The sequence below is a fragment of the Oryctolagus cuniculus genome, chromosome 2 (genome assembly GCF_051225735.1).
Source record: "Oryctolagus cuniculus isolate XC-2025 breed Fujian yellow rabbit chromosome 2, ASM5122573v1, whole genome shotgun sequence".
NCBI classification, from domain to species: Eukaryota; Metazoa; Chordata; class Mammalia; order Lagomorpha; family Leporidae; genus Oryctolagus; species Oryctolagus cuniculus.
The window spans coordinates 174,523,762-174,540,150 of record NC_142868.1 but is presented as its reverse complement, the minus strand read 5'-3'; the positions used below and the strand labels follow the sequence as shown (position 1 = coordinate 174,540,150).

The 16,389-nt window shown below is 41.4% G+C and overlaps 1 long non-coding RNA gene across 5 annotated transcripts in view; it reads left to right on the top strand.

Moving 5' to 3' along the window:
• The window catches only part of LOC149128150 (uncharacterized), an 83,677-nt gene that overhangs the window by 54,792 nt on the left and 12,496 nt on the right, over positions 1-16,389 (top strand). Inside the window, exon 1 of one of the 5 annotated variants that reach the window (XR_016229484.1) lies at positions 12,833-12,851. The exons of the other annotated variants lie outside the window; for them this stretch is intronic. This is a non-coding gene — a long non-coding RNA (uncharacterized LOC149128150). Of the gene's footprint in view, positions 1-12,832; positions 12,852-16,389 lie in introns of those variants that run through there. 5 annotated transcript variants of the gene reach the window in all.

Genomic DNA, 16,389 nt, shown 5'->3' with positions numbered 1-16,389 from the left:
GCCAAGGACATAGCTCCATCCTACAAATCACAGAGCAGCACTCTGGACACAAAGATTTATCCAACTGAAATGTCAGTTGTTCTAAAGATGAGAGACCAAGGTCTAAATGAGTCAACAGCAGTTATCACTTGAATATGCCTTCAGAGCACTTCAGATAGTTTATGTGCCATCACTTTTCTGGTTGTGACCCCTGTTGACCTAATACACAATGTCATACTGCATCAACACTAGGAAAGAAGTGAGATTATAAATGGCTTTCGGAAAATAAGGTCCTTGAGTTGAGCGGTTCATAGCACAAGTTCACAGGACTCTTTGGGGTCCAACATATCAAATGTTGGCAAATGAGGATACAGGCATTTAGTGCAAAAAGAAATTCCAAGCAATGAAGGCCACATTGCTTATCACAGCGGGGAAAATGATCATTTAGCTCCCAAGTCATAAGACAGTTCATCCTGGGATTTGAGGTGCTCAGTTCTCTATTTGCTTCTTTTTCCTTCTCAGGAAGGAAGCAGGCCGATTTGATGCTCCTGCTGCTTACTGTGCTTGTAACTGATTTGTGTTCCTCTCCATCAGCTTCCCCTTAGAGTTCTAAACACCCCTTGTTTGTAAGCATGTTCTCTTTTTTCCTTCATTCATAGCACAACTGATACTCATCCTCTTACGTTCGTTAGTCCCACTTTCTGCCAGTCTTAGCTTCTTTCTTTCTACTAGATGAACCCCATCAGTGCATAGGTGTGCTTCAGTAACTCTCATGTTAAAGAAATACCCTTTGCTGTCCACTTCCTCTGCCAGTTCCTCTTCACAGCAATCTTAGACACACTTGCTAGCTTGTATTGTATATATTTTTATTTCTTTACCTCCCATTTACTCGTCAACTAAGACCAGCCTGGCTTCTCTCCACAGTTCCAGTGCAGTTTGTTCTTGTCAAGGTCACCAGTAACCTCCTTGTAAAATGCAGAGAGTTTCCCACTCTTTTCTCCTTTAACTTCTCAGAAGCACTGGACACATCTGGCAGTTTGAACTTCCACAAGCACATTCTCATGGCCCCCTGGCTCTGTGTTCTTCTAAGTCTTCCTTCTGCCTCTCTGACAGCAGCTTCTCCAGATGTCTTTCTGTTTCTTCTCTTCTCTCTCTGACCCTGAGATATTGGAAAGCCCATGGCTTAAGGGCTCTGTCTTCTCTCTTCTGTGGTTTTAGATGTTGTTCACATTGTGATAACTTCCATCTTTATTTATTTAAAAAATTTTTAAAATGTTCATTTTCATTTTATTTAAAAGGCAGACACACATATACACACAGATAGAAACAGAGATAGAGAGATGGAAAGAGAGACAGGAAGATCTTCCACCCATTGGTTTACTTCCCGGATCTCAAGCATAACATATTTCTTCCCACACATCCTCCCCTCCATCCTACCACCATTTTTCAACCCCGTAAATGGAATTATGATCCAGCCAGTTTTTCAGATTCTTAGATCCTTCATATCCTTAACTGAATCAGTCTCCAAATTTAAGCTCTTGGCTCAAATATCACTCCTTTAAAGAGGTGGTTCCTTAAAGATATAATAATCCCTTTGCCATTCCCTAGAGTAGCATCCTATGTGGGTTTTCATTCATAACCCCATAAGCATTTGCAGTTATATATCACATTTACTGTATTTGCTAGTTTCCCTCACTAAGACTGTGCCTGCCATTGAAGAAGAATCTGGCCAGTTTAGTTCACCACTGGGCACCCAGTCACCGGCATCATGTCTGGAAGATAGAAGTATACTTGCAGAATCAAGAAAGGATTAAATGGATAAAGACATAAACAAGCATTTTCCCCCCGACAATAAGCATTAGATACTTTAATGCCACATTACGCTTTCTTTTTTCCTTTTTAACAATTCACTTTATTTATTTGAAAAGCAGAATTCCAGTGAGAGAGAGGGAGACAGATTTTCTATCCATGGGTCACTCCCCAGATAGCTGCAATGGTTGTGGCTATGTCATGCCGAAACCAGGAGCCTGGAACTCCATTGTGATCTCTCACATGGGTGGCAGAGGCCCAAGAACTTGGGCCATTGTCTGCTGTCTCCCCACATGCACTAGCAGGGAGCTGGATTGGAAGTGGAGCAGCCAGGCTCCAATCAGCACTTGGTATTAGGCACTGGGATGCCACTGTCACAGGTGGCAAATTAATTCACTGCACCATAAGATCGGGTCCCAGAGAGTGACATTTTTAAAAAGCTTTGTCTATTTTATTTGAGAGGAAGAGTTACAGAGCAAAAGAGGGAGAGACAGAGAGAGACACTTCCATCTGCTGGTTCACTCCCCAAATGGCTGCAGTGGCTGGAGCTGGACCAGTCTGAAGCTAGGAGCCAGCAGCTTCTTCTGGGCCATCCTCTGCTGGTTTCCCAGGTGCATTAGCAGGGAGCTGGATTGGAAGTAGAGCAGCCATGACTCAAATTGGTGCCCATGCGGGATGCTGCTGACACGGCAGGTGGCAGCTTAACCACTATGCCACAGCACCGGCTCCTATACTTTTTTTTTTTTTTTTTTGACAGGCAGAGTGGACAGTGAGAGAGAGAGACAGAGAGAAAGGTCTTCCTTTTGCCGTTGGTTCACCCTCCAATGGCCACCGCGGCTGGCACGCTGCGGCCGGCGCACCGCGCTGATCCGAAGGCAGGAGCCAGGTGTTTCTCCTGGTCTCCCATGGGGTGCAGGGCCCAAGCACTTGGGCCATCCTCCACTGCACTCCCTGGCCACAGCAGAGAGCTGACCTGGAAGAGGGGCAACCAGGACAGAATCCGGCGCCCCCACCGGGGCTAGAACCCGGTGTGCCAGTGCCGCAAGGCGGAGGATTAGCCTAGTGAGCTGCGGCGCCAGCCTCCTATACTTTCAATTACATTAAAAGATACTACTTGGGGCCAGCACTGTGGTGCAGTAGGTTAATCCTCTGCCTGCAGTGCGGGCATCCCATATGGGTACCGGTTCTAGTCCTGGCTGCTCCCCTTCTGATCCCGCTCTCTGCTATGGCCTGGGAAAGCAGTTCAAGATGGACCAAGTACTTGGACCCTGTACCCATGTGGAAGACCTGGAAGAAGCTCCTGGCTCCTGGTTCCTGGCTTCGGATTGGTCCAGCTCCGGCCATTGTGGCCATTTGGGAAGTGAACTAGCAGATGGAAGACCTTTCTCTCTGTCTCTCCCTCTCTATCTGTAATACCAGTTCTCAAATAAATAAATAAAATCTTAAAAAAAAAAAACACTTAAGATAATATTTAATACGTACTCTTGGTTATGGATAAATTGATTAATGAATTAGAAATTACTTAATTTTCTTGTATTCTGATCCATTTATTTGTTTTTTTTTTTATTTTTTAAAAGTTTTATTTATTTGAAAGTCAGAGTTACACAGAGAGGGAAGGAGAGGCAGAGAGAAAGAGAGGTCTTCCATCTGCTGACCTACTCCCCAGTTGACTGCAACGGCCAGAGCTGTGCCAATCCAAAGCCAGGAGCCAGGAATTTCTTCCAGGTTTCCCACGTGGATGTAGGGGCCCAAGGACTTGGGCCATCTTCCACCACTCCCCCAGGCCTTAGCAGAGAGCTGGATCAGAAGAGGAGAAGCCAGGACTCGAACCAGCACCTATATGGGATGCCGGCACTGCAGATGGCGGCCCTAGCCCCTATGCCACAGTGCCGGCCCATGATCCATTTATTTGAAACAGAAATACTAACTAACTACTAACTCTCTTTGCTAGAATTATTTGATAGGCAAAGTTAGATAATTGCTTTTGCATATCCTTGGGATAAAGACATTAGATCCATACAAAGTTATCTGAAATGGAGTGGAGATTATGCACACTGTCCATTTGCATCATCTGACAGCTGCTCTACACTTATGTCTGCACTCTTACTGTTTCTGAGCCAACAAGATGTCATCAGTCGGCATTGTTATTAGTTTTATTTGAAAGAATATCACTGGATAGTGTTTTGTGATGTGGCTGGAATTCTGTCATTCTCTGTAGCCTTAAAGCCTCCTCATGGCTACCCTGTCTTGTGGAAGTGCCATGGGAGGCTGGTGGATGGCACAACACACTAACCCTTGGCCCACGCCTAGGCCAGAGCCAAATTGCCATGCTGGCATCTGGCCAAGGTGCTGAAGGGTAATTGAGGTGAGCAAGGTGGAAAGAAAGTCATTTCTTGGCGAGAACTGAGGAGCAGGGTTTGTAGACCTTGACAGGGTCAGGGATACCTCTGTAAAGAAAGCCTCGGGTTTTAGAATTGCATGTTCAGCCTGAGGTTGCTCATGGACCTTCGTGGGGAGTGTAAACTTCAGTAACTTATGTTTTGTGACAAAAGCAAACAGTAACAAAAAACCCTGAAGGAAGTGATGGCATTGTCTCTTATGTTTTGCAAGTTGGGCATGTTCATTAGTATTAAGGTCTATTACAAAATAACATGAAATGATGGAACCTCAGGGAATACCAATTTCCCTTTGTCTTCTTCTGAAACTTTCTGGGGCAGTCTGTCTCTGTGCATCTAAGCAGCAGTTGTTAAACTTTTGTGATCCTGAAGAAGGTTATGAACCCTTATTCCAGAAGGAAGGCCCTGGACACAAACACTCAAGATTCTATGCTTGGTATCAGGGGTCTTATAGATCTGATTCACTGTAGAGTCTTGCTATGGACTAAATTTTTTTCCCTGCTAAACTCATACATTGAAGTTCTAACTCCTAATTTAAGTGTATTTAGAGATAAGGCCTATAAGGCTTATAATTAAGGTTAAATGAAGTCATAAGGCTGGGTCTCTAATACAGTAGGGATGATGTCCTTGTAAGTAGAGGAAGGGACACAAGGACTCTCTGTGACATGTGAGAATAAGGTGGCTATCTGTAATCCAGGAAGCTCATGAGCACCAAACAGACCACTAGGAATAGGGGAAGCATTTGCTCTGAAAAATTCATTTGTCCCCTCCTTCTCCCTCTCAAGGAAGCTTCCAATGTCTACACGAGTGGAATATGGGGGTAAAGACAGCGGGTGCTGCAGTTTGTGGAATAGTTAGTCCAAGCCTGGGAAAGCATCAGCGGAGTCCCAGACCTAGTTGGTTCTGTAGGAGTGAGGATGCGAACAGGTGAATGTCTTTTCTGGAAGAGTTAAAAAGAAAATACAAAGTTTTTCTGGCTAAAGGTAATCTGTGAAACCTTTAGGGTTAAATGTGATAGGAATAAATGAACAGTTAAGGTCAGCGCCAAGACTTCAGAGAACCAGTGGTTGAGGCCAAGACCCATTTTTTTTTTTTTTACTTTTAAGATTTCACCCTCTCAAGCTCACCTCTGTCAGCTCTCTTTCATTCACCTCGAGATACACAGAACTGCAGATGCCCAGCATCCAGTAACCATGGATTATAGCTTTTTATTCAAGAAAAAACCCTTGAATTAAATATAAACTTTGATAAGGAGAGATGATCAGGTTGGAACAGTCTTTCCAAGGTTAAAGAGGTAAAGGCCCTTGAAATCAGACCAGCGAGCAGAAATTCTAAGAGCAGATAACTGCCTTGTTTCTCCATGTCCAAATGGTAAAAGGGTGGAAACATATCAGAACACCCACTCTTTTAAAAGCAGATGCTTTAACTCAAGGTCAGCCTTCTGCCATGTCCACATTTTACATCCCAGAGGCCGACTCTCACCCCTCAACCCTGTGCATCTGGATTTATAGAAGCTCGTTGTGGTAGAATATTTTTCTTTCTGCTACTAAATCACTGTTTAAACTTGGGCAAATCACTTTACATTTTAGGCCTGTGGGCTATCATGTTAGAAGAAGGCAGTTAACCTGGTAACTCTGAAACGTGGGAATATGCCCTATGTCTCTTGCTACCACAATTTCTTTCTCTATTTGAACTCCAGTGTTTTCCCTGAGTAGACCAAAATCATTGTCAGAAGACTTGAATGAGCCAGATGATGAAGCCAGGTGTTTGGAGACCCATCCTGCAGCTGCACTGACTGGAAATAACCCTCCTGTGGTTTCTGGTTTCTCTTTTTAGAGTAATAAACAACAACAAAGGAAGAATACCAGCTCAACTTGTATAGTCACTAATTATCAACCTGAGTCATTTTATTAAGTGTTAGAAATTCTCTTGGAAATTGTCCACAGGAAATTGTCCTGAAAATCCACCATGGTAAATATCTGTGATTTACATGAACCTGAGTTGGAGAAGTAATGTTTCTCTAGTTGTAGTCAACAAATCCAGAGCAACATAGAGAGTAAATGGTAGGGAGTGAAACTATATACTCACTGTAGTGTGTAGGACCTGAAAATATTTGCCTGTAAGCATGAGTAAGTTGTGTGTTATTTAGGTAGCCTAATATTCTCTCTTCCTCTTAATTTTTCCAAAAGCTACAAAGTAAAATATGGAGGAGCCAGAAGCATCAAGTCTCACGTCCCTTGGGCATCTTTTCATTTTTATTTGAAAGGCAGAGAGAGAACTTCCATCCTCTAGTTCACTCCCCAAATATCCACAATAGCCGGGGCAGGGCCAGACTGAAACCATAAGCCTGGAGCTCCATCCAGGTCTTCCACGTGAGTGACAAGGACCCAAGTATTTGAGCTTCACCTGCTGCTTCCAGCATCCACATTATCAGGAAGCGGGATAGGAAGGGGGGTACCTAGGATTTGAGCCAGACACTCTGATGTGGGATAAGGGCATCCCAGAGATTTAAGTGCTATATAAATGCCCACCCACCTTTGGGAATGATTAAACAACTTTTTTGTTGATTATGGGAACTTTTCTATAAAAGAAGTAGAAATCTGAGGAAATTGCAAAGCTTGGAGGTAATCTAGACAGTTTAAGTAAATGGAAATAAATAATTGACAGATGCTATAGAAAACCTCAAACTCACGTTCTTGATCAGGCAAGAGGTGAAACTTGTCTTGCAATTTGAACCTCCATTTGAGTGAATGCATGTCAGGAGGCTTAAGTGAGCATAGTGGCTGTCTTATCCTTTCTGGTCTGACCCACAGACAGTCCCAGGATCTGCACATGCAAGTGTCCTCCTGAGCTTTTTCATCTCTGATGTCTGCAGACACAGCCCAGTGAGTCTGTCAAATGCCAAAGTCTGTTGGACCCAGAAGATACCATAATGAGTATAATGGGTTAAAGATAAGAAAAAAATCTGTTTGGTGTCACTTTCCTCTTAAATCTACTGAAAGAGAAGAGGAAAACAGTGGGATGACAAATGGTCTCAATTTAGGGAGACGATGGATTAGAATAGGGAGTGCCAACAGCTAAGATGCTGTTGCTACTCAGCTCCACCCCAATGTTGCCTCCTGGAGATGTAGCCCTAAAACTGGCAGATCTCTTTTTTCCACAAGAATCTGTGAAAATGGATTCTTAAAGTGAAATTTCAGCTTTGTACATTTTTGCAACTAATTCAGTGTTTTTCAAACTTCGTGAGAGCCGAACCTATGTGAATCTAACAGAAAATCTATCTATGGGCTTGAACTGTACGACAGGTTATCATTTCATAGCCTGGCAATCTGGGTGAGGTAAAATGTATTAGCTTGCACCATTTTCAATTTGGAGAAAACCTAAAGACTTGTGGTTTATGATTTGTATGTCATTAAATAGTCTTTGTTCAGTAAAAATGTAAAAAGATAAATACATGTGAGAGCAATGATTATACTGTTTGAACAGGCACTGTAGCATCAGAGCCAGAGTTCTTTGATTATGTAGAAAGTGCAATTTTCTTTTAGGACCGCACAAACACATATATATGAGATTTTGCTAATGTCAAGTGCATGGTCTTTGGACAGTCATCTTGCTATGAATATGTCCTCAACAAGAAATTCATTGAAATTCAGATAGAGCCCACATAATATCAAAGATGTGGAGATTTGGGATATATCTAGATGATGTAAATATTCCCTCCCCCTTTATTTTAAAGATTTTTAAAAATTTATTTGAAAGGCAGAGTTACAGAGAGGCAGAGGCAGAAAGAGAAGGGAGGTTTCCATCTGATTCACTCTCCAAATGGCCAGAGCTGGGACAATCCCAAGCCAGGAACCAGGAGCTTCTTCTGGGTCTCCCACATGGGTGCAGGGGCCCAAGCGCTTGGACTATCCTACACTGCTTTACTAGGCGCACCAGTAGGGAGCTGAATTGGAAATGGAGCAGCTGGGACCAAACCGGAGCCCACATGGGATGTTAGCACTGCTGGCGGCGGCTATACCAGCTACGCCATAGCACTGGCCCCATAAGGATTTTCTAGTTTTTTTTTTTTTTTTAATAGATGTTTAACACTTTGCATACAGCATATTATAAATAAAGGCTCCCTTATCCAAAAGCAAAATTCAATTTTGGAAAGGTAACTACAATACTTGAAAACAAAACCACACTTTTACAAAATCTGGACTCTCTTCACATTGAAGGTCATATGTTTTGGATCCTTGAGTTTCATGTGTAATAAAGCTTCAGATATTTCAGTGTATTTTTCCTAGTCATTGATTTTTAAGGGGAGCTTTTTGTTTTTTTCTCCCTAGCCAAGCATGTGGCAATAAGTTAATGAGGACTTTAACACATTGCCATCTGCATTTTTCTGTCTTAATAATGCAATAAATAATTTGTATTGCATTTAGTAGTGAGGAAGTATGTTTTTACCTAAATGCTTAGTGAATATTCTTTTTTTTTTTTTGTGATTAGTTGGTAAAGAATGCTAAGGTAGTTGCATAAATAAATATATAATCTGTTTTCTGGACTAGAAATCAGAAACCAGAGTTGAAGGGAAGCCATAGGAAATCAGATAGTATGGCAAGGTAAAGATTGGCAAGGCTCTAAAATTGTGTGAATTTGCAGACTCATGAAATCTCCACAAATTACCACAGAAGCTATGAGGGTCTCATTCTAATTTTAGTTCCCAGCTTGGTTTCACTTATTATTTCAACTGTTCAATAACTTTATTGTGACCTGTAGATCCATTAGCAAGACTTTTGGTGGAAACGTTGTTGTATAATATCAGCTCCCCCACACTGACCTAAGAATGTGAATAACCTAACATGCATTTACTTCCATTCCAATGAAGAAGGAATACAATGTCAAAACCTCGGTCTCGTTTACAACTCATGGGTCCACATGAGATGTTTCTGACATTTCCATGTGTATCTACTGAAATCTCCTGGTCTTGAACCTCTTTTGGGACAGATACATGTTTTATATACTCTTGAATACTTATCAGCATGATGTATTCCTTTAAAAAACAAGATTGTAACTAAACAAAAATATTGAATAGATTGAGTTGTATGTTTGAGATAGTTAGTTTTAACCTAAAAAAATAACGAGTACTGCAGAGTAAGAAGTGGATTACATAAAAGGATTCTGGGAAAAAGAAAAGAAGTGGATTATAGAACTTTCATTCAAGAAAACGGGAGACTATGTCCAAGTGTGTGCTTTAAACTAATTGTCATTTCAGCAGTCAAATTTCTGTCCTATGCTTCCCTTCCCCACTGCCTCCTTCCCTCCTACTATTTCCCTTCTTCTCTGCTTCTCTTCATCCCTCCATCCCTCCTTTCTTTTATTCTCTTGTAAACTGGATATTTGTAGGTATAAAACATGTAAATTATGGATTTGAGAAAAATGACAGAATAAGAATAATTTTATCTCTTGAGTGGAGGGCACTTTTGGGTCACTTACTAGAAAATAATAGTAGCGAACACTCATTGAAAACATACTACGTGCCAGTTAATAAGCATTTTACCTGTTATTAACATTTAATTCTAACAACCCTACCACATAGATTCAGTTATTTTTCTATTATATAAAGATACAGAATCACAGTAAAATAACTTTCCCAAGGCCATCCACCAAAATGTTTTAGAGTTAAATTCAGTCCCAACAGTCTAGCTCTAGAGTCCAGGCTCCTAGTCATTTAGCAGCATGAAATAAAAATCTCGGTAAAAAATAAGTGAGCTGTGTAAAATGCACACAGAGGAGGGGCTACATTGAACCGCACTCCCTGGACTTTCAAAGATGCTTTAGTGCTGGTGCTCAGAAGATGGGCATCCTTTATTCCTGGTTTTGAGGCTTCAGCATCCTGCAAACATCTCTGCTTCTCCCTCTCTGCATTGTTTTTCAGGGTCGCTTTCTGTTGTTGTGACATATTCTCCACCTCTCCTCCACTCAGTGAATCACAGCTTGTTTTTCTTTCTCTTCTGACGCTTTCATAATGCCCTAGATCACAGCTTCTGTGTGCCCTCTCTCTCCATCCCAAGACCTCTACACTCACAATCTGTGTGCTGGAGTGCCTGGTTCAAGTCTTGGCTTCTTCATGCTTACAATCTAGCTTCTTGTGAATGCTTTTGGTGGGCAGCAGATTATGACTCAAGTACTTGGGTTTCTTCCACCCACAGAGGAGACCTGGATGAAGTTCCTTCTGGTGTTGGCCTGGTTTAATCCTGGCTGCTGAAGGCATTTGGAGAGTGAACCAGCAGATGGAAAAATCTCTCTCTCTGTCTTGTTCTTCCTCTTTCTCTCTGCACTCTGCTTTTCAAATAAGTAAATCTTTAAAAATAAGATGCATTAAAAAAAAAGATCATGTTGGAAGAATAAGATTGCATAGAAAGATAATTATATAAAGATATTAGAAGCACTTCTGAGCTGCAGGCTAGAAAAATACACCATCTTCCAAAAAACTGCTGGGGAGATTGATAGGCGTGTTTTGTACCATAAACCATGGATTCCTATGAAAAGTCAATACACTGAGTGCCAAAGTCTGCCTGGAAGAGTCGTGAGGGAGGAGAAGAATTCCTGAAGAGTGAGCATGCGATTGTCAAGCATGCTGAGGGAGCAAGGACATTGTTAAAAAAAGAAAAAAAGGGTAGAGGCAAAGAGAAAAGCAATGGTGTGAAGCATGGGGATGGTGAAAACGAAGTTCCAATTTACGGCAATGTAGCATGTGGTGGAATAAAGTGGAGGTGGGTAAAGAATGAGCGTACAGGTGGACAGGTGTGAAGGGCCACCCCTAAAAGGCTTTGTGTGCCATGGAAAGGACTTTAGATATATATGAAACAATAGGGAATGGCAGAAGAATTTTTGAATGGAGGAGTTCTATGATCAATCTGATCATTCAGAAAGGTTGATTTGACCTTGGTAGAGGGAAGAGGTAGACAGAAAATGAGAGCCTAGAGGCCTGATAGATAAGCCATTGAAGTGGCCTTGGGCAAAGGTCCTGGCCCTTGAGCCCAGAAGTGGCAGTGGAGATGAAGAAGAGTGGAAATGTGAGAAAAAATCTGCAAGGCAAATTGTCAGGCCTGGGTATTGATGGGTGGAGAAGAGGGTGCTAGAGTAATTAGGGCAAGTCCCTTGTTTGTAGCCTGCAATATTGCCATGTAGGTTGAGCCAAAGGTCTAGGAAAGACATAGAAGATAAAGCAGTTAAAGAAAGTGAAGAAAATATAGTCTCATTTAAACAACTTTCATTGAGATATAATTTATATTCCACTGGAATATACCCCCTTGTAAAGTGTGATATGCAGTCATTTTTAGTATATTTACAAGGTTATTCAACCACGACCAGCATCAAATTACAGAATATTTCCATTATCCCAAGAAGAAAGTCTGACACTATAACCGTTCACCGTTCCTGCTTTCCCTGAGCCCCTGGAAACCATTAATCTACTTTTTGTCTCTCTCTTTCTTGTATTTTTCCTGTAAATGAAGTCAAATAATATATGACTTGTTTGAGGCTTCTTTCACTTAGTGTAACGTTTTCAAGGTTCATTCATGTTGTGCCATGAATCAGGACCTCACTCCTTCTCGTGGCTGAATAGTAATATTGCATTTTAAGGAAAAACTCATTTTGTTTATCCATTCATCAGTTCAGGGGCATTTGTTTTGTTTCTGCCTTGGGGTCATTATACATATTACTGCTATGAACGTTTATGTGCAAATAGTTTTGTATGTGCATGTATTTTCAGTTATCTTGGGTATATTCCTAGGAATGAATTTGCTAGATCATAGAGTAACTCTATGTTTAAGATTTTGAGGCAATTCTGAAAGTTCTCCCAAGTGACAATCATTTTATGTTCCCACTATCTATGTATAAGAGTAAGATGTGAAAACTTACCCAAAAGTTAAATAAAACTTGCCCGAGGGTCCATCTTAGTAGATAGCAGCTGCAATGCAACCCCAGCTCCGAATCCCACATCTTTCCTCTAAAACATGCAACTTAGCTCTGCTTGGTTTGCATCATTAACCTAGAGATGGAATTAAAGCCAGGGCAGTGGAAGAGTTTGCAACGGAGAGTTTGTAAGATGAGATTAAAGGCCAAGGGCAAGGACTTGAGAACCCCTGGCTATTTAGAAGCCAGCAATAGGAAGAGAGGAGTCTACATGTGATACGGAGAAGGTGTGACCAGAGGCACAGGGGGAAAAACATCCAACATGAGGCTTGAGCCAGAGTGTAATAAGTGCTTATTGGATGCAGTGTGTTTTGCAAGAGTAGTTTGGGTGAAGTGTGGGAGCAGGGAGTGGAGAGAAATTGGACAGAGCTAGATTTGGGTGGTCTGAAGAGAGAATGGAGTAGAGTCAGCAAATTCTACTTGACCATGAAGGATGGGTGAGATCAGAGAAAACAGGTGGTAGGTTTTGTTAGTTTGGTTTTGGTTTTGGTGAGGAGAAACACTTCATGTTTATTTACAACAAAGGAAAGATGAAGAGAGTTAAAAGCTAGAGAGAAGTAATAAGTGATAGGTCACAAACCCTGGGTAGCTCCATCAAGCCACTGGTGAAGAGCAGGCTGAGACGATCTCTTCCAGGCAGAGAGAAGAGAGCATGGTGCTGTTACTGAGGAGGCACACACGCGGTCACCTGGCAGGACAAGGGAGGTGGGTTCACTCTGGCTCCTGCTCATTTGTCTCAATCTGCTCGCATTTCAGGAAGTTACAATTCCTTATTTCCTCCTCATCTTTTATAACCTTCCAACAAAATCCCTATTTCTATTCCTTGGTCTCCCCTAACTCTTTAATGATTACTTTGTGAAAAAAAAAAAAAAAAAGCTATCTTCTTTTCCCTCTACATTCCTTTTTCCTTCTCTGTCTCTGTAGATCTACTGGACTCAAAAATACCCACAAGATGTTGCTCGCTAGGAGTTGCACAATTCCTGAAGGCTAATTTGGCATGCTCATGAGCCAGCCTCTAAAATTCATGAGAATGCCCAAGTTCCTCTCAGCATTTGTTTCCCATATGCAAATCCTCTATTTTTCTATTTATGACATTGTTCTAATGGGGAAGTCGATTCTAAATTCCAAATAACTACATTACAAATGTAGCTAGAACATTTCACAATTTTAGGACTTCCTCTTTTCTTCTCATTGTGATTTATGTTCTTAAAATCTCTTTCAAGTTATGAATTTTTGTTCTGATGAAGAGGGCAGAATGATATTAGTTCTCTCATATGAAGAGATGATGAAATGGGACCTAAGATCCTATAGGGAATTTTGAACCCCTTATATTTTCTTTTTTGTAGCTATGGACTATGATTGCAGAGGTAAAGTAGAATTAGTTAAGGTGTGAGAGGGGAGGAAGAAAGGTCATTGCTTCTTGAGATTTGTTTTCCTTTTAGAGGAAGAAACATGTGCTGTGGGGGAAATATCTGAAATAAAAGAGAATGACAAAGCCATTCAGTGGAGATTTCTAATTATGGGCTTCAAGCTGTGTAAATTTAATTGGGAACACAGAAATAATTCTAAAAACATATTTTTTGTTCTCCTACTTTACTTTTAATTGGTTCCAATAAAAAGTCTAGCTCCAAATCCCTGCTTCAGAAGTAATTTCAAACTGAGACATTCCCATCCCATAAAAGAGTGCTGTTAACACATGGGGTTCTAAATAAGAACAGAATGTTTTCAGTTAGATGATAACATGGTATGGTTTCTCTTAGAAAAGAGAAGTTTCTACTACATCTTCAAGTGTGTCTGTGTCTATATATTCAAAATTAGTGTCAAAGTGATATAAGAAATTTATCTTTTAATCATTGTCAGTGGTGAAATTGGATAATGTAATCAATATAAGCAATACCGCAGTGTTGTGTAGCCCCTATGCTTTTCATAATGCTTTCACTTCAGCTGGCGCCGCGGCTCACTAGGCTAATCCTCCGCCTAGCGGCGCCGGCACACCGGGTTCTAGCCCCGGTCGGGGTGCTGGATTCTGTCCCGGTTGTCCCTCTTCAGGCCAGCTCTCTGCTGTGGCCCGGGAGTGCAGTGGAGGATGGCCCAAGTGCTTGAGCCCTGCACCCCATGGGAGACCAGGAGAAGCACCTGGCTCCTGCCTTCGGATCAGTGCAGTGTGCCGGCCGCGGCGGCCATTGGAGGGTGAACCAGCGGCAAAGGAAGACCTTTCTCTCTGTCTCTCTCTCTCTTACTGTCCACTCTGCCTGTAAAAAAAAAAAAATAATAATAATAATGCTTTCACTTATTTTCGCCTTTATAAAAAACCACAGCGATTCAGAACTCAGTGCAACCCTCCTGACCCCAATTATTCTCCTGTGCCATCTGCTCTTGTTCTGAATATTGTTGTCTTAGTTGTGTTCTTATCCCTTTGTCATGTGTTGATGCATTTCTGGATAACAGGCTGCTCACATCTATCCCATACCCTATTCTGGAATCATGTGCAGATGTTACCAACCAGCTGGCTGTCTGATGCCATTGAATTTAGCCTGTATTATAAAACTTAATACCCTTGGTTATCTCCTCTCTCAGGAAGTCTTCCTGGATTTTATTCAGTTGCAGGCAGCATTTGGCCTGTGCTACCGTAATATGCTGGCCATCTGTCTTTCTCACTGGACTTAATGGGCTCACTGATTTATAATACTGGTTTATAAGCTGTCTCCTGCACAGGGCTGTGAACCCTTTGAGAAAGGGATCTTTACATTCCCAACCATTGTTTACTGTATGATAGATAATAAACATGGGCATTTTTGCCAAACCAAACTAATGCCTTTCCTTGGGACCGTGGAGTTGTGTTTGAAGGCCATCTTTCATTGTGTCATTGGACACTTGAAGCTGAGTACACAGGTACCAGTGCCACAAACTGAACTAAAGTCAATAACCCCCTCATAGTATTTTTTTTTGTCTGTTCTACTTAATATGACTGGTTTAATTCTGTAATTATCACACAGTTATTCTTTTTTTTTTTTTTTTATCTTTTATTTAATGAATATAAATTTCCAAAGTACGTCTCATGGGTTACAATGGCTTTCCCCCCCATACCGTCCCTCCCACCCACCACCCTCCCCTTTCCCACTCCCTCTCCCCTTCCATTCACATCAAGATTCATTTTCGATTATCTTAGTATACAGAAGATCAGCTTAGTATACCTTAAGTAAGGATTTCAACAGTTTGTTCCCACACAGAAACATAAAGTGAAAAATAATAGGTGATTTTTTTTTAAATGATGATGAAATCAGATCAGACCTATTGTCATGTTTAATCCCAGTGAGAGTCAAGTTGGGAATTGATAGTTTCTTTTCTTTTTTTTTTTTTTTTTTTAACAGAAGATCAGTTTAGTGTACATTAAGTAAAGATTTCAACAGTTTGCACCCCCATAGAAACACAAAGTGAAATATACTGTTTGAGTACTCGTTATAGCATTAAGCCTCAGTGTACAGCACATTAAGGACAGAGATCCTACATGAGGAGTAAGTGCACAGTGACTCCTGTTGTTGACTTTACAAATTGACACTCCTGTTTATGGCATCAGTAATCTCCCTATGCACCAGTCATGAGTTTCCAAGGCTATGGAAGCCCCTTGAGTTCTCCGACTCTTATCTTGTTTAGACAAGGTCATAGTCAAAGTGGAGGTTCTCTCCTCCCTTCAGAGAAAGGCACCTCCCTCTTTGAAGACCTGTTCTTTCCACTGGGATCTCACTCACAGAGATCTTTTTGCCAGAGTGTCTTGGCTTTCCATGCCTGAAATACTCTCATGGGCTTTTCAGCCAGATCCGAGTGCCTTTAGGGCTGATTCTGAGGCCAGAGTGCTATTTAGGACATCTGCCATTCTATGAGTCTGCTGAGTATCTCACTTCCCATGTTGGATCACTCTCCCCTTTATTTATTCTATCGGTTAGTGTTAGCAGATACTAGACTTGTTTATGTGCTCCCTTTGACTCTTAGTCCTTTCATTATGATCAATTGTGAACTGAAATTGATCACTTGGAATAGTGAGATGGCATTGGCACATGCCACCTTGATGGGATTGAATTGGAATCCCCTGGTATGTTTCCAACTCTACCAATTGGGGCAAGTCAGCCCGAGCATGCCCCAAATTATACATCTCTTCCCTCTCTTATTCCCACTTTTATGTTTAACAGGGATCACATTTCAGTTAATTTTCAACACTTAAGAATAACTGTGTGATAATTACAGA